At 44.0% G+C, this 27,194-nt stretch overlaps 1 protein-coding gene and 1 pseudogene across 1 annotated transcript in view; one reads left to right on the top strand and one right to left on the bottom strand.

Moving 5' to 3' along the window:
• Positions 1-27,194, top strand: part of LOC124619362 (ATP-binding cassette sub-family G member 1-like) — a 779,674-nt gene that overhangs the window by 344,630 nt on the left and 407,850 nt on the right. The window lies entirely within an intron of this gene.
• On the bottom strand, positions 13,130-13,247 carry LOC124620568 (annotated as a pseudogene).

Below are 27,194 nucleotides of genomic sequence, written 5' to 3'. Positions count from 1 at the left end.
AACCAATAGTGTTCATATGGCGCACTGTTTGTTGTGACACAGCAGTACATTATTATAATTTGTTTTCGTGTCCGTCACTGCACGTACAGCTCCCAGTTAAACACAGGAGAGACCAGATACTGTCATCTGCTACAGGCAAGCAGGTGGAGGTAGAAGTGCCTGCGACGCAATCCGACAACAACCTGGGGTGTTCCAACCAATTCGTGATTCTGTCAGACGTATAGTGGAAGGCTGCATTGCAATGGATGACAGTCACATCGAGCACGTGTTGTGAAAAGCAGCACAGAGACGTGGTGATCTCTGACATTAGTGTTAGCAGACCATGAGAGAGAGACAGAGAGTCACTAACTATTGCCACCAACAATAACTCCGGAAGTATGATAGTAGGTGAAAAGGTTGTGGGACAAATGTTGCATGGGACAACGGGGGACATAATATGACGCTGGTTTTTTTTGCTAGGTGGTGTCGCTGCAGAGATGTGAAAGTCAACTTTGTTTTAGGATTTTTTTTTAGTGGGATGCTACAGTTTGGTACTCATTTTCTGATAGCGGCTATCGAGACGAATCGAATGATGTGTAACAGTTAAGGTCTTTGAAAGTCAACGGAGGTCACAAAAGTGGCATGAACGTCCGTTTACAGAAGGTGTTCGAAGTGATGACCATAGTTATCAATGCAGTGCTGCAATCTTCTTATCATGGATTGAGTGGTATTCCTTACGACATCGGTACTTATCGAAGCACATGCTCTGACAATTCTCTCTCGTATATCTTCATGGGAAGTTGGAACGTCTTCATAAACAATGTCTTTTACAAATCCCCACAAGAAAAATCCAGAGGCGTCAAGTCTGGCGAACGAGCCGGCCACGACACATCTCCTCCGCGTCCAATCCAATGATTTGGGAATTGTCTCTGCAACTCATTCCTAGCCATCAGTAAAAAATGTGACGGATACCCTCCAGAATCCCACGTCATTCCTTCACCGACCACGGTTTTTAGTATGTAACTTGCCGCATCCAACATGGATTCTCAGTTGCCCAATAATCCACGGTATGCAAATTAAGATTTCTATGGTTTGTGAATGTAGCCTCATTAGTAAATAAAATCAAATTAATAAATATGTCATCGCTCTGCATCTGAAGTTGATTCGGCAGAATTCAGTGCGACGCATACAATCCGTACCAGTTAATTATTGGTGCAGACTGATATGGTAAGGATGATATTTATGGTAAGGATGATATTTATGGCGATGCAGAACACCAACAACACTACCCTGGCTCATGTCAGATTCCCTTGCGATTTGACGCGACCTAACACTAGGATCTCGAACCACAGTGGCAAGAGTACCAATTTCCGTTTCCTCGTTCGTGACTTTCCTTTGCCGGATATGTTCCGACATGTTAAAGATACAGTTGTTCTCAATTTATTATACACATATTTAAATGTACTACGTGCAGGGCGTGTACATAGAGGATATCTTTCAGCGTATAAGTCTCTAGCTCTCACTGAATTTCGTTGGCATTCTCCGTAAATGCGAAGCATATCGACATGCTCTTCGAAGGAATACATCATTCACATTCGCTCGATTCGAATAGTCTTACCGTTCCTATTAGTGTTATATTGCGAAACCATCGAATGGTGTTTAGATGTCAATGGCACTTTAGATGGATACGCCCTATTCGGCGAATATTTATTATTCGCACGATATACGACAGAATTGTCAGAGCATGTGCTTTGATAAGTGGATAAGTGCCGAAGTGATAATGAATACCACTCAATTCATGGTAAGAAGACTGCAGCACTGCATTGATACCAATGGTCATGACTTCGAACACCTTCTGTAAATGGACGTTCATGCCACCTTTTGTACCTTCGTTGGCCTTCAAAGACCTTACTGTTACAGGTTATTGTAATCGCCCCTATAGCCGCTATCAGAAAATAAGTACCAAATTATAGCATTCCATTTAAGAAAAACAAAGTTGACCTTCAGATCTCTGACGAGAACGCACCTAGCCAAAAAAAAAAAAAAAAAAAAAAAAAAAAAAAAAAAAAAAAAAAAAAAAATTACCAACGTCATATTACGGCCATCGTTGACCCATGCAACACTTGTCCCACAAACTTTTCAGCTACTACCATACTTTCGGAGTTACTCTTGGTGGCAATAGTTAGTGACGCACCCTGTACGCGCGCGCGCGCGCGCTCGCACACACAAACACACACACACACACACACACACACTGTGTAACAAACGTTGTATATACAACGCGCTGTTTTATTTTCTTCCTGATGATTTGTTCTCAGAGAAAACAGGACGTTTGCAAAAATCTAAATTTACAGTAACAATAAACAAGCAACTAGATGTAAAATCATAAAATTTTAAAAATTTTCTATAAAACTTCTTAAAACGTTCAATATTTTCTATATAATTTTAAATGCGATTGAGACAATATATTTAAAATTTTGAAAGGTTTTAAAAATTTTACAATTTTCATTTGATTATCTGCTTACAATCGTTTACCCTACTCTGATAATGTGGCATATATTTAACTAGAAACAGGGCTCAAGGTCAGAGGGGGGGTGGGGGTGGAGAGGAAGAGAAGCTGGAAAGAGAGAGAGAGAGAGAGAGAGAGAGAGAGGTGCAAGTAGATTCGGACGTATATCCAGTTCCCATACATATCTACATATTTAGCTATTACGAAGCATTTCCAAGTTCGCTAGTACGATATAAAATCGAAGTGGTCACTCAGCATTAGGATCTATCAGTATTTTCCTGAGCACTAGGACCGTAACCAATCTGTTAAACCCTGCCTAGTCGTCAAACATGGGATGTCTAGGAAACTTGCTTTCTCGAATCACTGGATAACATTCAAACAAATCGTATTAATGGGTAACAGAAGAAATACTTCACTTGATTGATGAAAGGAGGAAGTACAAACATGTTCCCGGAAAATCAGGAATACAGAAATACAAGTCGCTGAGGAATGAAATAAATAGGAAGTGCAGGGGAGCTAAGACGAAATGGCTGCAGGAAAAATGTGAAGACATCGAAAAGATATGATTGTTGGAAGGACAGACTCAGCATACAGGAAAGTCGAAACAACCTTTGGTGACATTAAAAGCAACGGTGGTAACATTAAGAGTGCAACGGGAATTCCACTGTTAAATGCAGAGGAGAGAGAGCAGGTAGGTGGAAAGAATACGTTGAAAGCCTCTATGAGGGTGAAGATTTGTCTGATGTGATAGAAGAAGAAACAGGAGTCGATTTAGAAGAGATAGGGGATCCAGTATTAGAATCGGAATTTAAAAGAGCTTTGGAGGACTTACGGTCAAATAAGGCAGAAGGGATGGATAACATTCCATCAGAATTTCTAAAATCATTGGGGGAAGTGGCAACAAAACGACTATTCACGTTGGTGTGTAGAATATGTGAGTCTGGCGACATACCATCTGACTTTCGGAAAAGCATCATCCACACAATTCCGAAGACGGCAAGAGTTGACAAGTGCGAGAATTATCGCACAATCTGCTTAACAGCTCATGCATCGAAGCTGCTTACAAGAATAATATACAGAAGAATGGAAAAGAAAATTGAGAATGCCCTAGGTGACGATCAGTTTGGCTTTAGGAAAAGTAAAGGGACGAGAGAGGTAATTCTGACGTTACGGCTAATAATGGAAGCAAGGCTAAAGAAAAATCAAGACACTTTCATAGGATTTGTCGACCTGGAAAAAGCGTTCGACAATATAAAATGGTACAAGCTGTTCGAGATTCTGAAAAAAGCAGGGGTAAGCTTTAGGGAGAGACGGGTCATATACAATATGTACAACAACCAAGAGGGAATAATAAGAGTGGACGATCAAGAACGAAGTGCTCGTATTAAGAAGGGTGTAAGACAAGGCTGTAGCCTTTCGCCCCTACTCTTCAATCTGTACATCGAGCAAGCAATGATGGAAATAAAAGAAAGGTTCAGGAGTGGAATTAAAATACAAGGTGAAAGGATATTAATGATACGATTCGCTGATGGCATTGCTATCCTGAGTGAAAGTGAAGAAGAATTAAGTGATCTGCTGAACGGAATGAACAGTCTAATGAGTACACAGTATGGTTTGAGAGTAAATCGGAGAAAGACGAAGGTAATGAGAAGTAGTAGAAATGAGAACAGCGAGAAACTTAACATCTGGATTCATGGTCACGAAGTCAATGAAGTTAAGGAATTCTGCTACCTAGGCAGTAAAATAACCATCGAAGGACGGAGCAAGGAGGACATCAAAAGCAGACTCGCTACGTCAAAAAAGGCATTTCTGGCCAAGAGAAGTCTACTAATATCAAATACCGGCCTTAATTTGGGGAAGAAATTTCTGAGGATGTACGTCTGGAGTACAGCATTGTATGGTAGTGAAACATGGACTGTGGGAAAACTGGAACAGAAGAGAATCGAAGCATTTGAGATGTGGTGCTATAGACGAATGTTGAAAATTAGGTGGACTGATACGGTAAGGAATGAGGAGGTTCTACGCAGAATCGGAGAGGAAAGGAATATGTGGAAAACACTGATAAGGAGAAGGGACAGGATGATGGGACATCTGCTAAGACATGAAGGAGTGACTTCCATGGTACTAGAGGGAGCTGTAGAGGGCAGAAACTGTAGAGGAAGACAGAGATTGGAGTACGTCAAACAAATAATTGAGGACGTAGGTTGCAGGTGCTACTCTGAGATGAAGAGGTTAGCGCAGGAAAGGAATTCGTGGCGGGCCGCATCAAACCAGCCGGTAGACTGATGACAAAAGAAATGGTTTTTATTATAAGATGAGCAATTACAATACTTAATTTTCTGTTACACAGATCTGTCGCTAGCAAAGAGCGACATACGACATAATCATGTTTCTTCAGTCTAACAATTCCAAGGCCGGGTTATATAGATTGTACTAGCAAAGCAAGTAGTGTCGATACTATTATAGAACTCGCTAATCTCGAAGCTACTATTCATGTGGACGGCGATCAGTCGGGCGCGGCGCTTATGTCCTTTACACATAGGGGCCGCTGCTGTTGCGTTGTCGTCCTGGAGTGTGGTCGATCAGCGTGCAATAGGCTGACGCCTTCTCGCAGCCGTCCATTCTCTATCACTCCCGACCGGAATGCCGGCGCTTGACTTTACGCTGTTGCAAGGTGCCGGGGTGGAGAATAGTTTGTACCTTTTTAATTCAGATGAATTTTGCATGAGGACTAGACATGCACTCGATGCCCTCCTTATCCACTACCTAATTAATTATGTGCACAATGGTAACGGAAGGAAGGATTGCACACTCACAATAATTTAATAAAAATCGTAATCTACTCAGAAAAAAAGAGAACTTCATCATAATAAAAAACAGGAAATGCGATTTGCATATATCTACGAAATGATATGCGGATTAAATATTACAATGAGATTTATTATACAACAGAACATAAAAGCACATGATTATCGACACAAACAGTAGGTTAGAGGATAGGATATTCTGAACTATTATGCGAATAAAAGTTGGCTCGAGAACAAGGGCTCCTACCCTCTGTGACGCAATAGCTTGACGATAATGACTGGACGTCCTAATTAATCAAATATTACTCTCTCGACTATATTGCAGTATCGCGATTAGTAGTGAGAGCTCACATGGAGAAACAAGCAAGGTGGACTTGTAGCAAAGCGAGCGCGCGTTCTGCTGAGGGATTCAGTATAAAATTGATAAGGTCCTATAATGCCAGAGCCGCAAAGTACTGTACCAGTACTTAAATCTGCAGCACGTCGTCGGTAGGCAGCGTCCTGTTGACGTAGGCGCCGACTTCAGCCGACAGCAACTCTGTGTCAACCCCTGGCCACGAAGGCTGTCCGAGAATTCTAAGTTCTTCCGAAAACAAGCGACCAAGTCGCAAGCCCGTGTGACTCTGACGAAGATCAGATCCTGAATCTCCTACCTATGCAACGCAAGAGTGAAGCCAACATTGCTCTACTCCCTACTCTCCTCGAAAAACCGCGAATCAGCATTCAGTTCTGATTCCAAAATTCCCCCACACTGTCTCAGAACATCGTTCACGCCAATAGCGACTGTTCCCTCCAATTTCGAGCAGGGCTTTATGATGTCAGCTAGTCTCAGTTTAAATTGACCAATCATGCCTCTGTTATTCAGCGGAGTGCACCGAACTTGCCGTTTGACCGGCTACGAAAACAACCTGCCTAGACCACCGGCCATCCAGCACCAGACAGTCATACCCAGCAGGGCACGGTCCACAGGTATTCTCAGAATCAGAATCAAGAGGACAATGCAGTCAGTCGGTGCCAGGAGACATCGTTCCAGACGCGCCGGAACGGTAGACACATTAACTGCGGCGACACTCCATACAGTAGGCGAAACTCGACCGACGTCAGTCGTTCCGCCAGGCGCGCAAGTCCATTATGCGAACCCTCAGAATTCGGGGAGGTGCAGTCCCAAACCGGAAATGCAGTGTGCCACGTCCTCCGATGCTCACCTCGCACAGGCCACACAGGGAAGTAACCCAACATGCAGAGGAATCAAGTGAAAAGTAAGTTTGAGCTCTCAGTACAAATACTCTCATTACAATAACCTTATTCGGTCTGTTACCACCGTGCAATGACATAGAAAATTAATAAAATTAATGAAAATGAGAGGCGATATGCAAAAGAGGGCATGGAACCTCTCAACGCAACACAATCACTGCAGACTAAAGCTATGGCTATGTAAACGTGGGAATTCTGTACTTCTCAGCCGTTACCACTTATGTTTGGTGAGTCAGATGACTTATTTTAGTGTGGCGGAGGGGGCTCTTTCACTTCTTTTCCCTGTCGTGCCTTACTCGACATCCTGTGGTTTGTCGGCTCCACCTATGGACCAACGAATAGTATTGGATTTGTTACTGACAGCAGGTGCAGCCAGCGTATGAGTGTGCGCCTTTACCTGTCTGAAACATTACCACAAGCACATCCACGTGAGCAAGGCCTCTTGTAAGCAACTGTAAAGTTCGCTGCGTTAAACATAGCTTATAATTTCTAGAATCTTGAATTTCATGCTACTGTATTCTCCGTAAACTCTCTCTCTCTCTCTCTCTCTCTCTCTCTCTCTCTCTCTCTCTCTCTCTGTGTGTGTGTGTGTGTGTGTGTGTGTGTGTGTGTGTGGGGGGGGGGGGGGGGGGGGGCGGTGACCATATAACCCCCTCCTTTCCCCTTGAATCCGTATCCGTTGCATCTGGGCCAGTTTATTTTAAGAACCGCCTAATTATGTGTGTTGTTCTACATGTCAATCGATTTTTTTTTTGAACCGATAAAACTTGTGCTTACTTTGTGACCGTGTGGGCAGTGTTGAGTGTGCATCTCCGTACTAAACAGGGGGATGCCTAATTACGGAAATAGGATACTACCTTGAGCAAACGCAGTTTTCTTGTGTAACACACCGAGAGTTGAAGAACGAAATTATAATTGCTGAAAATATAATCGCATTTCCGTAATTACATATTTAGAAGCAAACAGGGAAAGCACGTGAGCATCAGTCACAGAATGAAAATAGAGACGAAATGTACCCCGTTACTAGGAAGTCAGAGTCTGTAGACCACTAGTTGTATATCGTAAAGAGTCACAAATAAGATACTTTTCTAGTGCGGCGTAATGATATCAAAATATCTTTAAGGGTTCCACCTGGCCCTATGTTGTTACTTCTTTTTACCTTATGTATCTGAATTTTTAACGACATCTTCGCAATGTTAAAGTCCAACAGGGTAGAGCTGCTTGGATGGTTCAGATTTCTTTGTAATCAACCGATATCGAAAATCACCTCATTTTCAACTGACAAACAAGCGGAAAATATGTGTCAGTTTCGTGGAAAAACACTAGCCGCGCCTTAATTAATATACCCATGAGTCATGGCATATTCGGCAAAGACAACAGCACATCCTGTCATGGAACCTATGGAAGCCATACTGTTAGGTAGCTGCATCACTCAGATTTTAAACAATGCCAGATGGTAAAAAATGTGGTGTCACCGCCAGACACCACACTTGCTAGATGGTAGCCTTTAAATCGGCCGCGGTCCGGTAGTATACGTCGGACCCGTGTGTCGCCACTATCAGTGATTGCAGACCGAGCGCCGCCACACGGCAGGTCTAGAGAGACGTCCAAGCACTCGCCCCAGTTGTACAGCCGACTTTGCTAGCGATGGTTCACTGACAAATTACGCTCTCATTTGCCGAGACGATAGTTAGCATAGCCTTCAGCTACGTAATTTGCTACGACCTAGCAAGGCGCCATTATCAATTGCTATTTATCTTGTGATGCATGTACCGTCAGACCGATGTTCACCAATTATGAATTAAAGTTAAGTATTCCAGCAGCTAGGTACTTTATTTTCTAGTCTCAATTACTTTAACTGTTCCAGACCTCACGCCAGCCTGCGTGAGCTTAAACGCGTGCCTTTCGGCTACCTCCTAGTGGCTTGGCTGTCTTGCCAAGTTCAAATGGCTCTGAGCACTATGGGACTCAACTACTGAGGTCATTAGTCCCCTAGAACTTAGAACTAGTTAAACCTAAGGACATCACAAACATCCATGCCCGAGGCAGGATTCGAACCTGCGACTGTAGCGGTCCTGCGGTTCCAGACTGCAGCGCCTTTAACCGCACGGCCACTTCGGCCGAGTCTTGCCAAGTCACAACAAAAAATATCGTCTGTGATATTATTTCGGGCTTTATTAAATTGTGTGTTTTGTTTGTTCACGGTCGTGTTTAGCGCTGTTAAATAGGTCCATGTGGTAGGATTGCGTTAACCGTTACTGCTGTGGTCAGATACTCAGAAGGAGAGCGAGCGACAATATAAACTACTGGCCATTAAAATTGCTACACCACGAAGATGACGTGCTACAGACGCGAAATTTAACCGACAGGAAGAAGATGCTGTGATATGCAAATGATTAGCTTTTCAGAGCATTCACACGAGGTTGGCACAGGTGGGGACACCTGCAGCGTGGTGACATGAGGAAAGTTTTCAACCGATTTCTCATACACAAACAGCAGGTGACCGGCGTTGCCAGGTGAAACGTTGTTGTGATGCCTCGTGTAAGGAGGAGAAATGCGTACCATCACGTTTCCGATTTTGATAAAAGTCGGATTGTAGCCTATCGCGACTGCGGTTTATCGTATCGCGACATTGCTGCTCGCGTTGGTCGAGATCCAATGACTGTTAGCTGAATATGGAATCAGTGGGTTCAGGAGGGTAATACGGAACGCCGTGCTGGATCCCAACGGCCTCGTATCACTAGCAGTCGAGACGACAGGCATCTTATCCGCATGGCTGTAACGGATCGTGCAGCCACGTCTCGATCCCTGAGTCAACAGATGGGGACGTTTGCAAGACAACAACCATCTGCACGAACAGTTCGACGACGTTTGCAGCAGCATGGACTATCAGCTCGGAGTCCATGGCTGCGGTTACCCTTGACGCTGCATCACAGACAGGAGCGCCTGCGATGGTGTACTCAACGACGGGTGCACGAATGGAAAAACGTCTTTTTCTCGGATGAATCCAGGTTCTGTTTACAGCATCATGATGGTCGCATCCGTGTTTGGCGACATCGCGGTGAACGCACATTGGAAGCGTGTATTCGTCATCGCCATACTGGTGTATCACCCGGCGCGATGGTATGTGCTGCCATTGGTTACACGTCTCGGTCACCTCTTGTTCGCATTGACGGCACTTTGAACAGTGGACGTTACATTTCGGATGTGTTACGACCCGTGTCTCTACCCTTCATTCGATCCCTGCGTAACCCGACATTTCAGCAGGAAATGTACGACCCCATGTTGCAGGTCCTGTACGGGCCTTTATGGATACAGAAAATGTTCGGCTGCTGCCCTGGCCAGCACATTCTCCAGATCTCTCACCAATTGAAAATGTCTGGTCAATGGTGGCCGAGCAACAGGCTCGTCACAATACACCAGTCACTACTCTTGATGAACTGTGGTATCGTGTTGAAGCTGCATGGGCAGCTGTACCTGTACACGCCACCCAAGCTCTGTTTGACTCAATGCCCAGGCGTATCAAGGCCGTTATTACGGCCAGAGGTGGTTGTTCTGGGTACTGATTTCTCAGGATTTATGCACCCAAATTTGCGTGAAAATATGACACAAGTCAGTTCTATTATAATATATTTGTCCAATGAATACCCGTTTATCATCCGCATTTCTTCTTGTTGTAGCAATTCTAGTGGCCAGTAGTGTGGCGGTCGGGGTGGCCGAGCAGTTCTCGGCGCTTCAGTCTGGAGCTGCGCGACCGCTGCGGTCGCAGGTTCGAATCCTGCCTCGGGCCTGGATGTGTGGTGTCCTTAGGTTAGTTAGGTTTAAGTAGTTCTAAGTTCTAGGGGACTGATGACCTCAGCTGTTAAGTCTGTTAAGTCCCATAGTGCTCAGAGCCAGTAGTGTATGTAGCCATGTCCGGGTCTAGGTCCTAGTGAAGCTGGTTTGCCATTATCACACCACGTCGTGCATGTCTTTCAAGGTCGTGTCTTCTGTAACACGTTGTTGGTTTTCACAAACACTTCAGCAATACAGTATTTGTAGGGTAGGAAGAAAACGATTACCTCGAAATCGGGATCTACTGCAACAGCTTTTGTTTGCAACTTCGTCTGGAGAGACGATTTTTATATACTTTTGTTTGGCGATTACTGTTTGATTCGGTGAAGTTTGACATTGTTGGGTGATATTCCTGTCGTTAGACCCCCGGTGTAGAAACAAAGTTGTTAGTATAACTTCTAGCATCACACCTTGAAGTGCAAATGAGAATTCATAGTTGTCCGCTGTATCGATGCCTCGACCTTCCTGGGCACTCATCTTTTCACGAACTTAATGACGGTGCTGAAGATGGCCAGTGTTGTCTACGGCAACGAAGGAATGCCATTTCATATAATGGACCGACTGCTGATGTGCATATTAGTTCTCATTAAGCTGTCAGTGCGACCGCGACTCCGGCACCACATCGTCGTGTCCGGCCATTTTCATGCCTCTGATGGCCTCTGTCATTCCGCAGCGCGGTCACAAAAATATTGTCAGGGTGATAAGACAGCAAAAGACGAAGAAAAATACATTAGAAGGGTACTGCTGTAGGTCCGGGAGCTACTGGTCCAACTTTTCCGCTGTTTGGCGGCCGGCCGACTACTAATTTCGTATTGTCTTGCGCCGAGGCGACGGTAAACACGGTGAGCCCCAGGGAATTCCTAATACTTCATCCTACGGTCGCTCATTGCGCATCTTGTTGTCCGTTACCAGTCAGCTCACGCTATCCGAAACCTGGGACGGAAATTTTTGCAACTTACTTCTAGTAAATTGTTGTCCTGGATTCTGACTACGGTCTCTCGACGCCAGAAAACTTTTCGTGGCCATTATCACTTTTCACGTTCTTCGTCGTAGTGCCGTCTGTTACGTTCGCTCATTCATTACTGCATGAAGTTCACCTCACAGATGTGTCAATGCGTCTGGGAGATGTTCTCACTTCTATTAAGTTACGAGAACCATATTGTGATAACTGCTTAGGGCACCCTTTGATGTTCACGTCGACCAGTCAGATTTCCGAAATGAATTTTCACTCTGCAGTGGAGTGTGTACGCTGATCATGTCAGGTTAAAACTCTGTACCGGATTGGAAACTGGAACTTTTGTTCTTTCGGGGGCAAGTGCTCCAAGGCCTAAGAACACTTGGTCGCGAAAGACAAAGATCCCAAATCGAGTGTCCAGGACACAGTTTTAATCTCCCAGTAAAAGCACTCCGTCGTCAGGCCACGAGTGGCCTAGCGGTACCATCCGACCGCCGTGTCATCCTTAGTGGTGGATGCGGATAGGAGGGGGCGTGGGGTCAGTACACCGCTCTCCCGGTCGTTATGATGGTATTTTTGACCGAAGCCGCTAGTATTTGGTCGAGTAGCTCCTCAATTGGCATCACGAGGTCTAGTATGATAAAAAATTTATTATTATTATTATTATTATGTTAAATATATTTCAATTCTATCAATTTAAATCCGTGTTTCATACTAGAATGTCGTGTTCCCAGTTTGGCACAGCTTTGCCACAGGAGACACGAAAGCGGTCGAAGACGTCCGTCTTCTGGTCGGCTCCTGATCGTTGTCAGGAGGAGGCTAGTTTTTGATTACGCAAAAACTTCTATTACTTGGAAAAGAACAACCCGGATTTCTTTACGTAATCAGTATGAATTTTATAATTACCTAAGGGACCTTTAACAATGTACAGTAAAAAAATGCATTTGCAAATGAAATCATTAATAAATGGGGCTGCTGTGAGTTGTATAGAAGACAAGGGGCGGCCTTCTGTACACGACCAGGATGCCGCAGTATTTTCTGCTGTAGTAAAGGCTGTTTGACATTTCTAAAAATAATATGGCATAGAGGTTAAAAAAAGTATAAAGGAAAAGAATAGAATAAGAAATCTGGTAAACACTAAATATATTCTAATAATTCTCACAAGCAATTAGAGCTACTTTATAGACAACATAACTTACATAAGTAATTATCTAACTCTATGGTGCGATCACATTTCAGCCTGTCCTTTACTAGCTCCTATGTTCGCGTTTTTGTCGCAAATTGCAGTCACTTTTCTCCTTCGTTAAAGACAATTCTTGCACTGTTCAACACCTCCGATAACAATAGCTTGCCGAGTTACAGTTTCGAACATAAATTACTTGAATGTTATTAATTAATAATGTTGTCTGCACGCTGGCAAGACCGCTCACTTTTTTAGCTTAAAGTCGACCTTCTTCACGCTTTCACACCACAAGCAGAAGTACATTAAAATCTGAAGATCTACCAAAGTTTTTTTTACTGTCAACTTTTATTTAGATCGAAACGGAACGTAAGTTCAGCTTCTGTTAAAATGTTTCTTTGGCTGCGCAATCGATGTATTAGCGTCCGCGCTAGATGCGCATCTTTACAGTTCGTAAATTATATAAAACAAATGTCTTTCAAAGAATAGGTCTCATTTCATAAGTTTATCATTTAATATAAAGATAGGTGAATGCCTTTCCAAGGGTACTCACAGCTTTCATACTACCGAAATCCCAATAATATTACAGAGGCTGAGTGCACCCCGAAAAATGGCAACAGCACACGGCGGCCTGGATGGTCACCCATCCAAGAGCCGACCACGCCCGACAGCGCTTAACTTCGGTGATCTCACGAGAACCGGTGTAGCCACTGCGGCATGGCCGTTGCCCCTTTAATCTGCCAGTAAGTTTCAAAAAAAAAAAAAAATGGTTCAAATGGCTCTGAGCACTATGGGACTTAACAGCTATGGTCATCAGTCACCTAGAACTTAGAACTAATTAAACCTAACTAACCTAAGGACAGTACACAACACCCAGTCATCACGAGGCAGAGAAAATCCCTGACCCCGCCGGGAATCGAACCCGGGAACCCAGGCGCTGGGAAGCGAGAACGCTACCGCACGACCACGAGCTGCGGACAGTAAGTTTCAGTTCCTCGAAACAATCCCCAGGGCTGTGACTAACCCATTTCTCAACTATATCGTTTCTTTCAAGAACAATAGTCACGGATGGTATGCGAGAGAACTTCTGTGAAGTTTGGAAGGTAATATACGAGGTACTGGTGGAAGTGAAGCTATAAGGGCGGGTCTTGAATCGTACTTGTGTAACTCATTGGGTAGAAAACACGTCCGCAAAAGGCAAAACTCCCACGTTCGAGTTCCGATACGGTATTTTAATGTGCTAGATTTGTTATAAATACGCTAACGTTATTCAGAATTGCAAAAACCAAGGATGTATGTTGCTGAAATGAGCTCTGTACCTCAGGTAAATACATAACAATACACTTACGATCAGCTTACTGAACTTATATAATCGTTAATGCAGCTCTATTCAGACGCAATTTATGTATAGAGTTGAAGTTTTCGGTAAGATATAGCGGGACAAGTGGCGAAATTTCTGACGTACACAACGTTTACAGCTTCCGATATACGACGCCGCTTTTTTTTATGGAACTGTTTGCTTTTTGCTGTAGCACTGTGAAGATCTTCCAAAAGTACTTCAGCATTGCTTGCGTAGAACTTTATCAAATAATAAAAAGATAATAGCGCTCAGATGTTGTCCCATGGTCAGGAAGAGAGATTCCACTAAGCACTGCCCTGCTGCACCAAATGTAAACAAACATCTAACTCTGGAATGGTTCGGTTGTTTATTACTATGACTTTGGTGTAAAGTAGTCAAAATGTCCTTGACCGTTGATATATGCTCAGTCTAAAGCGATTCCAAATACGAAAAGAAAATAACAGTATATATGAAACACTTCGTGATGTTCTGGAAAGTTATATTTATTCGATCACGAACTGGATTTGGCTTCTTAGGCCACAAGGGACTTGGTAGAACAGGGTAACAGAATGGACAGTGGCTTGAAAGTTGGATATAAGATGAACGTTATCAAAAGCAAATCAAGGCTAATGAAATGTAGTCGAATTAAGATTAGATTAGAAAACGAGATACCAAACGTAGCAGATGAGTTCTGCTATTTGCACAGCAAAATAACTGATGATGGGCGAAGTAGAGGGGATACAAAATGTAGACCGGCAACGGCAAGAAAAGCATTTGTAAAGAAGAGAAATTTCTTAAATTCGATTATAGATAGTGTCAGAGAAAGTCTTTTCTGAAAGTATTTGTCTGGAGCATGGCCTTGTATGGAAGTGAGACGTAGGCAGTAAACAGTTCAGACAAGAAGAGAATAGAAGTTTTTGAAATCTGGTGCTGTAGGAGAATGCTGAAGATTAGATGGTTAAATCATGTAACTAATGAGGAGGTACTGAACAGAACTGGGCAGAAAAGGCGTTTCTGGCGTAACTTGTCCACAAGAAACGATCGTTTGATAGGAAACATTCTGAGACATGAAGGGATCATCCTATTTAGTGTTGGAGGGAAGTGTAGGGCGTACAAATTGTAGAGGATAATCGAGAGAATAATGCAGTAAGCAGATTCAACAGAATGTAGGTTGCAGTAGTTATTTGGTAATGAAGAGACTTGCACAGGATAGTGAAGCGTGGAGAGCTGCGTCAAACCAGTATTTGGAGTGAAGACAACAACAACAACAGCTAGTGCGCCGCTAGCATGGCGGCTATCAGATTCCTGAAGCCTTATACAGTTTCATCTTATAGGGTATCACTTGATTGTGTGAGATTAATTTCCGCTGGAAGTAATTTCCGGTGGAAGGATGCGACTCCTAAGGTCCTGTGAATCCCCTTGTAGATTTGTGTGTAACGTGAGAGCAAGGTGACTATTTTATTTACTGCGCAAGATCACACATTTAAAAACCAAAATAAGTTGTAAACTGAGAGGATAATTTCATTTCTGCAACTAGTATTGGTCAATGTACGTCATCTGCTGTTAGGCATGCAGAACAAAAACTTCGCGAAGAATTATAAAAGCCTCCATACTTATATTGTAGAATAAATTTCAGCTTAAAGAACCGTTACGCTAACATTTGAAAAAAGATTTTGGATATATAGTTGGTTTCACACAGAGCAGGATCCAAGTCACAACGAAAGCTACATTTCAAAAAGAACGAGTAAATAAAATGGGAAATTACACAATTCTGTATAATTATCATGAAACGTTAAACGGAAAGAGAAAACGTAAAGCTCTGTTGATATCCACTGCGATCCGAGATAGACTAATGGTCGCCTGTTTATACCGATAAATATATAAATAAGCTACACTGTGTAAAATGCGAGGCAATCAATCTCGATGCTATTACGGTTATCAGGAAGATATGACAGCGACCTGTAATTCTTTCACTTCTAATGTTTACAGTGATGACTGCATCTTCTGAAGGTTTTGTCGTAGAATAAATCTACAGAATAACAAACTAATATACCATTGGTCAAGCCCAAAAAGCAAAGGGATTAAACACAGGTAACTCATAATTAATAGACTTAAAATCTGTCATCTGTGACAAATTGCGTAAAAGATAACTCATCTTGTCAGTCTGAAAGAATAAAACCATTGACTAATGACGGCTGTATAATCGAGGTGTTTTCCAAGTTCACTGCTCTCATAAGTAGCTCTGCCTTACCCACACCCATGTTAAATCTGCGTAGTGGTATTTGTGTTACCCCCACGATAAGCAGCTTATAGGTTGGTGGCATTTTCGGGTAGGGTCCAAATTTCGAGACGGCTTTCGAGCGCTCTGCAGTCGAACGTGCAAAAATGGGTTCAAATGGCTCTGAGCACTATGGAACTTAACTTCTGAGGTCATCAATCCCCTAGAAGTTACAACTACATAAACCTAACTAACCTAAGGACATCACACACATCCATGCCCGAGGCAGGATTCGAACCTGAGACCGTAGCGGTTGCGCGGTTCCAGACTGAAGCGCCTAGAATCGCTTGGCCACTGCGGCCGGCCAGCGTGTGGAATACCGATGTGTTCAGTGCTAAGCCCAGAGACGAAGCAGGACCACGCAAGAGCAGGCTGTACCTACTGGTCCCCTGCCCTCCGCTCTGCGAAGGGCTGTGTTCCCTCGGCTCACCGGTGGTCGTTTCGCTTACCCTCTCTTCACGTCACCTGCCTCGTATCCGCAGCCCTCCTCATTTCCAAAGTTTCCCCAGAAATAAGTTAACCAGCACTATGTTAGGTTAAAGAAAGTTAAAAAAAGGAAACGAAATAAACGCATGCGATTACTGTAACCTCATTGCTCCATCTAAACTAACTCAACTCCCCTGTAGTCGTATTACTAATCGTAAATAAATGAACAGAGTCCCGCTGAACAGCTTGCCACTTTTCAAAAGACACACTGTATGTATCGTATGTCACACGAACGATTTGAAGACGAAACTTTCTGGCAGATTAAAACGTGTCGGACCAAGACTCGAACTCGGTACCTTTCCCTTTCAGGGGCAAGTGCTTTACCCTCTGAGCTACCCAAGCACGACGCACGACCCATCCTCACAACTTGACTTCTGCCACTTCATGTTGTTGAAAGCAAACTTTGGTCAACTACATAAACATCCGTAGAATACCCAAAGCCATACAGATGTTTTGACTGGAGTGTGTGTGTGTGTGTGTGTGTGTGTGTGTGTGTGTGTGTGTGTGTGTGTGAAATCTTATGGGACTTAACTGCTAAGGTCACACTCCTTAACCTAAATTATCCTAAGGACAAACACACACACCCATGCCCGAGGGAGTACTCGAACCTCCGCGGGACCTGCCGCACAGTCTATGACTGCAGCGCCCTGGACCGCTCGGCTAATCCCGCGCGGCTGACCGGAGTGCTTATAATGAAAGTGTACAAAATAAAGTTCCTGAAGCTTCAGTTTCACATTAACACTAACAAGCACAACTGAGTTCCCCGGTGTTTTGCAACTCCATTTAGTTACTGCATTATCGAGCTAATGCAAATGTTGAACTGCAGCCGCCTAGTTCCTCTCCCACGTCATGTAGAGGAACTAAGGGCGAAAGACGAGAACAATGATATTAGGTGAAGAGGCGCAGCATCAATATTCACAGCAAGAGAAAGCAACTGAAGTGTATGGCATCCCTAACAGTTTCCTTGTACAGATGTGCATCAACTGTAATGGCACAGTAGGAAAAATTATAAACAGAAGAATTCGGTCATCATTGACGGATGATGATTGTGTTCTGGCGTGACCAGAAGTGTTAGAATGAAGACGAAGAACGCAAGACAAGAGAAGATAGTGAAACGATGACGGCCAAAGGTGCGCGGAATAGGACCGCACCACGACGGAAGCGCCCTCAAGCAGAAGTGAATATAAGCGCCGCCCCTGCCAGCCTCGGCAGATCACATCGGCTCTATATACGGACATTAGTGGAACATATTCGAGGAGCACAGCACGGCCTAGCAGAATGTGGTACAAGAACAGTTAGTTGTGATTCACAAACTGTCTGATAGTCCTGCTTGTTCGAAACTTGTTTATAGCAAGTACTCGGATTTATGTTGCATGTCGCCCATCGCTTGCGATACCTTTGTACATTAAAGTTAAGTATTGTCTGTCTGCTTTGTAGAAATAAAACTACTAATGTTATTTGCTTGAATTATTGTATAGCATCCCGGAACGCAGCATCCCTGAGACACTCTAGTGGGCAAGACTCAACAGGTAGGGACCTAATTATTGGCCATTGATTATTTTCTTACACACCAGTAAGGATAAACGTATCCGTTGCTTTAAATTCCTAGACATCATTTAGTTGCACTTAGAACTGTGCGACAGTTATCATCTTACGTCTTACTTTCCTAAAATCAGTGACGTTAACAATGCGTACTTTGTGAGACAGTTATACTGCCTGACCAAAATGTGAAACGCACAAGAAGGGGAGGGTATTTGATGTTATTTCAGTGATGACAACATACGGGGCCACTCATCTGTATGATACATTGCTTTTGGCCTGGATACGTGCACTGAGGCACGCTGCCCTACAAATTGTAACTCACCCTCGATATGTACTGGAATGGTGTTGACATCCAAACTGGTCCCACACATGTTCTAGTTGGGACAGATCTGAGAATCTTGCTGGCCTCCGGGTCTACATCACGTACATAACTCAAAGATACGTGCCAAGTGTGATCGAACAGTATCTCGTTGAAAAATGACACCACAGCTACCGCGTGGAAGGTAACGCATGACGATAGGATCTCCGTGATGCACTGTTGTGCACCGGCCTGAGTGGCCGAGCGGTTCTAGGTGCTACAGTCTGGAACCGCGCGACCGCTACGGTAGCAGGTTCGAATCCTGCCTCGGGCATGGATGCGTGTGATGTCCTTACGTTAGTTAGGTTTAAGTAGTTCTAAGTTCTAGGGGACTGATGACCTCAGAAGTTAAGCCCCATAGTGCTCAGAGCCATTTGATTTTTTTGTACTGTTGTGCAGTCAAAGTTCTCCTCAAACACTACCAGCAGTGACGTGGTCAAACTCGATGACTGCGCACACAATGATGCCAGGAGTAACACTGCTGTGACTTTCCGAGACACTGGAAGTGTGGGAGGTCTCTCTATGTCTCTACCTTCTCACCGACGATGGTCATCTGTGGTAGTTCAGAACTGCGATTGACTGCTGAACACTGTGTGACTCCATTCATGAGCAGTCCATGCTTCCTTGTCATGGCCCCACTCCAGACGCAGTGGCTCGTGTTGTGCTGTTAACGGCAGCCTACGCATGGAACGTTAAGACGCTAGCCCAGCTGCTGCTAGTCTCCGACTAATGGTGTGAGTTGGCATAGAATGTTGCACGGGGCCCATTATTTGTTCCCTGATGTGAAGGGGCTACGACGTACTTGGTGCACACTACGGCAGTCCTCAAAAAATGGCTCTGAGCACTATGGGACTTAACTGCTGTGGTCATCAGTCCCTTAGAACTTTGAACTACTTAAACCTAACTAAAACTAACCTGAGGACATCACACACATCCATGCCCGAGGCATGATTCGAACTTGCGACCGTAGCGGTCTCGCGGTTCCGGACTGTAGCGCCTAGAACTGCTCGGCCACTCCGGCCGGCTCTATGGCAGTCCTCTCTCGTGCTGATCGGATGCGGTCGATCGGAATCTTGATAAGGAGTGGTAAGGTGGCAGAATAAATGAAGGTCAGATTCGCACCTTACAGGAGAGCTTTATACATCTCAAGAGGAAGGTGAATATGGCACCTAACTTAATTCGGCGGTAATGGGCAAATTTGCCTAGCAGCATGTAATGCAAAAAGAGATGTCATTCAATAGTTGGTAATTAACACACCGTTCCTATAATGCATGTTTGAGCGGAAGGTGAAAGAAACAGCGAGAGGCATTTTAGTTTGGAATTCAGAGGGACGACACAGAGACAAGGCAACGCTACAGGGGGTACCACAGAAACCACATAAAGGGGTGTCCCAGGCGGAAAGTCAACGACCGATCAGGTGACTCAGACATGGAGATTGAGTATAACGGCCCATCTGAGGGAGGACAGGAAAGAAAGCTTTTAGAAAACTGCCTTTCGGAATTCCAAATGGATACGAAACAAGACCAGTCATGCATATTTGATCACGTGTCCAGCAAGTGGTACACACATGAGAGAGTCAATGTACGCATTTAGGCGTCTGGAACGGGCACAAAACGTCCCATTGGCGGAAACGCGCTAGGAAGGAGAAAAGAGCCAAAGTTTCGACGCAGTTTAATGGTAGGGTCCTTGCCATTGATAGAGTGAGTTTCCGCAAAATAAGAGGAATGCCCCTATTGGTCGAAAAAGTCCGTGACGTGAAGAACGAAAGAACCCAGGTGGAGAACAGTTCGGCTATGAGTAAGACAAGGCGGAAATTTTCGGGGACTCTTCTCTGAACTGGCGTCAAGTGCAGAATGGAGCACATAACGCTCAGTACGACGCAGAGGAGTAATTTGTGTGAACTCTGCGTTCACAACGGCTGATATCCAGCTAGAAATTAGCTGTAGCATCGGTTAGCTTCAACTGTGGAGAAACGAACCGGCCATTTAGGTAACAGTTCCTGCGAGAACTGAGAGGGCATTATAATATGCACACTGCTCCAACCATGTGCGTGTATAAAGTTGGCAATGATGAAAAAATACGTGTATAGATGAAAGGACTTGGTATACTTACTGAGAATGTAACTGTAACTGGTGATGTAACGAGAAATATAGGGAAAGTTTCAGCTGGAAAATTCAGCAAAGGTGTAATTAGTTTTATAGGAATTTCAGCGGAAGAGAGCGGCCTAGCAGACGACAGCTCATCGCAGCTTAAGGTAAATACCGCATGCAGCGGTGTAAACTTGTTGGTTCACCAGCTTGCATCCACTGTAAACTCGAGCGACCTTGGGTAATCTTATGCTCAATTTGTCACATAACTAACCATCCACTGCAGACTTGATTGTCATCCTAAAAATAGTACCGAACTTTGAACCGGAATCAGACGATTTTCGTAGTATTGACCAACAACATAATGTAAGTGTAGGAACAATTTTGTAAAGAAACTTCTAGTTAAACATTAATAGTTTCGTGTTTAGGATAATTTAACCTTCTGAGAATTAATGTTTAATATTGTTGTGTTTAGGATTATTTCACTTTTTGATGTTGATGAGATGCGTTACCCTGACAAATGTTTTTTGTTGTCACACTGAAAACTGTGTTAAAGCGTGTATTTTTGTGCTAATGTTGCGACATTAAACATGTCATTTCAACTTACACAGTTGTCTTCAATCCTAGAATAAGTAAACCACAAGTATTGCACCCTTACAAAGTATACCTGCTCCCATGCTCCCATGTGGTCCAACATCGGCCCACTGTCCCATCCGAATGCCCCGCAAGTATGGAAATTAACGATTCGACCAGCCGTCCAAATGGAGGCCAACAGTGAGGCCTCTTTCAAGCTTTGTCACGTGCTGAGGCCGGCCGGGGTGGCCGAGCGGTTCTAGGCGCTACAGTCTGGACCCGCGGGACCGCTACGGTCGCAGGTTCGAATCCTGCCTCGGGAATGGATGTGTGTGATGTCCTTAGGTTAGTTAGGTTTAAGTAGTTCTAAGTTCTCAGAGACTGATGACCTTAAAAGTTAAGTCCCATAGTGCTCAGAGCCATTTGAACCATTTGTCACGTGCTGAGAATGCTGTCTTATACGAGTACACGGCATCTCAATGTCCTTGAAAGTGATCACTCAACATGTGATACTGTTTACGCTCCTTATTTTACCTCATTAAGCCTGATTACAACGCTAAACACGAAGAACGCTAAAGCATTCTGGCGGCCGGTGTACCTGTCACAGAGAACTGCAGCTCTAACCATTTATATCCCCGTCGATGTAAGAAGTTTCACTAACATCCGATCCCGTCACCTGGGTGCTTACTTGTTCTGTAGGTAGTGTACTTCGTGCATGGTTTTACAGGGCTAGGAGACTCAGTGGTTTGACTCAGATCATGTTTCGGGAGGACAAACTGCAGTTAAGTTCATGTGAACTTCAGAGGCGTCTTTTGTGTGTGTACGTGTGTGTGTATGAGGGGGGGGGGGGGGACGTGCGCGAGTATTTAGATGGTTTTGTGTTACGTTGTTCCTTATGCGCTCAGTTACTGTATCGTTTTTTTCTGAATGGCTTTTGTCTTTTTTGCTTTTGCATGCAAATAATTCTGCCCGTCTACTAACACGTGCACTCCACTGCAGTTATTACGTAATTTGGGCACATCTCAGACATCGAACAATAACTGTTATTCAGCGACTGCTGGATAAACAAGCTGAAATTCTCGCATCCATTAAAAAGAAGAATGACACCGCTCAGAAGGGAGAATAGTTCGTGATTGTAGCCTAGCTCTGTGCATTTACCTGCAGGATGTCACGCAAATTGTTAGTCAGATATTTCTCACGAAACAAACAGACCTCTCTCTCTCTCTCTCTCTCTCTCTCTCTCACTTCCTGTTGCTGCTTAGGCTTCAGCAATACTTTCTCAACAGCAGGCGTTGACGAAATCCTCGCGCCTGTGTGTTTGTGTGTTCCGCCGGTACGCGGCATATCTCACGGGAGAAATCAGCGCTTACTGGAGCACGTAGAACAAGCCGGCGGTTCTCACACAGCCTGCAGTGGCAGGTTGCTTACACGAGTGCTGTTGTGCCGGCTGGCGCAACGGGCAGCATTCTGCGACAGGAAATCCCCCACAGAGGCAGCTGGCCGGCGGTTCCGCGTCCCTGCCCTTTCCTGCTCTGTATTGCTTCACTACTGAGCCACGCTATCCAACGTCCAGTGGCCCATGGTACGCTGCGCTAACAGCTGCCGCAGAACCGTTTCGCTAAAAGGTGAGAGTGTCACGCGAGAAGAACTGACTCTTACGCGGTACATCCATATTTTTAGGTGAGCAAGATCGTTTTGAATACTAACGCACAATGCATTACGCTCGTACGAGGTGTGTTTTTTAAGTACCGTTTTGAAATTTAAAAAAGACGTGCTGAGATACCTCAATTTTATTTTTTCATGAAAGCCTGTACCTTAATTACTTTTCTACATAATTTCCGTCAATATTGAGGCACTTGCCATATCGTTGTAACAGTTTTTGAATACCCTCCTCATAGAAGTCTGCCGCCTGACTTGTTAACCGCTGCATCACCACTATTTTGACTTCCTCATCGTCTTGAAGACGCTGACCGCCTGTGTGTTTCTCCAAGTGCAGGAACAGATGGTAGTCACTGGGTGCAAGATAGAGGCTGTATGGAGGATGATCTACATCTACATCTACATTTATACTCCGCAAGCCACCCAACGGTGTATGGCGGAGGGCACTTTACGTGCCACTGTCATTACCTCCCTTTTCTATTCCAGTCGCGTATGGTTCGCGGGAAGAACAACTGCCGGAAAGCCTCCGTGCGCGCTCGAATCTCTCTAATTTTAGATTCGTGATCTCCTCGGGAGGTATAAGTAGGGGAAGCAATTTATTCGATACTTCATCCAGAAACGCACCCTCTCGAAACCTGGACAGCAAGCTACACCGCGATGCAGAGTGCCTCTCTTGCAGAGTCTGCCATTGAGTTTGCTAAACATCTCCGTAACGCTATCACGGTTACCAAATAACCCCGTGACGAAACGTGCCGCTCTTCTTTGGATCTTCTATATCTCCTCCGTCAACCCGATCTGGTACGGATCCCACACTGATGAGCAATACTCAAGTATAGGTCGAACGAGTGTTTTATAAGCCACCTCCTTTGTTGATGGACTACATTTTCTAAGGACTCTCCCAATGAATCTCGACCTGGTACCCGCCTTACCTACAATTAATTTTATATGATCATTCCACTTCGAATCGTTCCGTACGCATACTCCCAGATATTTTACAGAAGTAACTGCTACCAGTGTTTGTTCCGCTATCATATAATCATACAATAAAGGATCCTTCTTTCTATGTATTCGCAATACATTACATTTGTCTATGTTAAGGGTCAGTTGCCACACCCTGCACCAAGTGCCTATCCGCTGCAGATCTTCCTGCATTTCGCTACAATTTCCTAATGCTGCAACTTCTCTGTATACTACAGCATCATCCGCGAAAAGCAGCATGGAACTTCCGACACTGTCTACTAGGTCATTTATATATATTGTAAAAAGCAATGGTCCCATAACACTCCCCTGTGCCGCGCCAGAGGTTACTTTAACGTCTGTAGACGTCTCTCCATTGAGAACAACGTGCCGTGCTCTGTTTGCTAAAAACTCTTCAATCCAGTCACACAGCTAGTCTGATATTCCGTAGGCTCTTACTTTGTTTATCAGGCGACAGTGCGGAACTGTATCGAACGCCTTCCGAAAGTCAAGGAAAATAGCATCTACCTGGGAGCCTGTATCTAATATTTTCTGGATCTCATGAACAAATAAAGCGAGCTGGGTCTCTCACGATCGCTGTTTCCGGAATCCATGTTGATTCCTACAGAGTAGGTTCTGGGTTTCCAGAAACGACATGATACGCGAGCAAAAAACATGTTCCAATATTCTACAACAGATCGACGTCAGAGATATAGGTCTATAGTTTTGCGCATCTGCTCGACGACCCTTCTTGAAGACTGGGACTACCTGCGCTCTTTTCAAATCATTTGGGACCTTCCGTGTCTCTAGAGACTTGCGGTACACGGCTGTTAGAAGGGGAGCGAGTTTCCCATCGAAAATATGTGATGAGATCTTTGGTCTGATTCGCCACATGCGTAGTCTTGCAGCAAAACGATGCTCTTGCTCAACTTCCATGGACTGCTGCTTTGAGTCTGGTGTGACGTAGGCCACCCAAGTTTCATCGCCCGTAACAATTTGGCTTAAGAACTCATCACCGTCGTTGTGGTACCGTACAAGGAAAGTCAATGCACTGTCTAAACGTTTGGTTTTGTGCACATCCGTCAACTTTTTCGGTACCCAACGTGCGCACAATTTTCGGTAGTTCAAGAGCTCGGTCACAATGCCATACAAAACACTACGAGAAACATTAGGAAAGTCATCCCGCAAGGAAGAAATCGTAAAGCGTCTGTTTTCTCTCACGTTATTGTCCACTTCCTGCACCAAACTTTCATTAACGACCGAAGGACGCCCACTCCGTTGTTCATCATGCACATTTGTGCGGCCATCTTTAAGTGCTGTCACCCACTCATAATGTTTTCTCTGTAAACTGAGCAGATCTCACGATGAATATTGATCGCTTTTAGGCCTTCAGCACTAAGAAATTTTATAACAGCCCGTACTTCACAGTCGGCGGAACTCAAGATTATCGGAGGCATCTTAAACACTCTGTACACAACGTAAACAAGGAAGAATCAGACTATAATGGGGTCAGTGGGTAGATTAAAGTACAGGCTTACGTGTAAAAATAAAATTATTGAGATATCTTTGCACGTCTTTTTTCAACTTCAAAACGGTACTTTCTTAAAAAACACGCCTCGTATCACCCTCATGAATGAAGTAACACAAGATACTGCTGTAACATCTCTATCTCATATAAACTGAAATCATTTGCACGCGTCCATCCGTATACACCGGCAAATTTCACAGACTGTTGTAGAAAGTATTAGTTGGTTTTGTCTAATAGATACAATGATTCACGAGGAAGATTTTTGTGTATAATTTACAAATGTTTCGTGCAAATTATTTGAATTATGACGAAGTCAAGTTAAGCTGTGAAAACGATGCCATCGCCACCTAGTGAACAGTCACCGCAACTTGAGAGAGTCGCAGTGCCTCCAGAACGCAGCTAGTGGGATCTAATTTGCATGTGATGTGGCGGTGTAGCGATAGCGCGTGTGCTGTGTGCTAGGAAACTGAAAGGGTGTGAGATCTATTCCCGGCGGATCACTTCATTTCACTCTGCGTTTTAATCTAGCATTCACCTCTCAATGAAGTGGAAATACGCATTTCGAGGTATGACGACAATTTCAGACTGCCAATTTCTGCTTCCTCAGATTAGCAGTCACAATTCACACTCTTAACTCATAGCAAATTCTTTGAAAACAAAAAGGCGTAGTAAGTTACTCAGATTTGAAGTATAGTAATAAATATGACCAAATAACGAAAAGGTAACACCTCTTCATTCGTTGCGTGGCACGGCAAAGAAGCCTGCCATAAGGAGTCCACAACAGAGTATTGCGGCAATAAGCCCTAAACATGAAATCATGAGTGGTGTTTTCTATTTTTTCTTGTATTTACACACACTATTTACATACAATATTTACATCAGTTGTAAACATCCTACCTATATCACGATGTGCTCCCATCATTGGCATGAGATGTTCCACCAAACACTAATTCAATATAGAGTACATAACATTCATGCCTCCAGACACCTTTCCTTTGTCCACAGCTTACATCGCTTAAGTTACGAGTAGATGAAAGTGATGATATTCACTTACTTACCGTTATCCTCCGAAATTTGTTGGTAACTTTATGTTGTGACCCGGAAACAAAATACGCTACGCAAAAGAAGTCGTGTAATCGTAAATACTTTATGCAACCCGTGTGAAGCCTGGCTGGGTCGCTAGTTTTACAATATTTATTGTCTTTGACCCCAAAAATTTCACAGCCACACATATTTGTCTTTGTATCTAAAAATGGCGTAATAGTCGAAAACCAGTTTCTAAAATAATAATTGTTTTATATTATTACACTAGTTTTTACTATTAAAAACAGTCTTAATCACAGTTTATTTAGTACGGTGACCGGTTTCGACCACTACTGTAGTTGTCTTCAGACCTACAAGTCGTATACAAAGCTTTAATTAGAGGGCTACATACATTAAAGAAAATACATAAAATTAGAAAGCAATAAAACGATGAATTACCAATGAATAAGAACCTCGGCTCACGCCCGGTACTCACAGCTTTACTTCTGCCAGTACCTCGTCTCCTACCTTCCAAACTTTACAGAAGCTCTCCTGCGAACCTTGCAGAACTAGCACTCCTGAAAGAAAGGATATTGCGGAGTCATGGCTTAGCCACAGCCTGGGGGATGTTTCCAGAATGAGATTTTCACTCTGCAGCGGAGTGTGCGCCGATATGAAACTTCCTGACGAGGTACTGGCAGAAGTAAAGCTGTGAGTACCGGGCGTGAGTCGTGCTTCGGTAGCTCAGTTGGTAGAGCACTTGCCCGCGAAAGGCAAGGGTCCCGAGTTCGAGTCTCGGTCGGGCACACAGTTTTAATCTGCCAGGAAGTTTCATATCAGCGCACA

This window comes from Schistocerca americana, chromosome 6 (genome assembly GCF_021461395.2).
Source record: "Schistocerca americana isolate TAMUIC-IGC-003095 chromosome 6, iqSchAmer2.1, whole genome shotgun sequence".
Taxonomy (NCBI): Eukaryota; Metazoa; Arthropoda; class Insecta; order Orthoptera; family Acrididae; genus Schistocerca; species Schistocerca americana.
The sequence above is the reverse complement of the archived record's forward strand: the minus strand, read 5'-3'. Positions and strand labels throughout refer to the sequence as shown.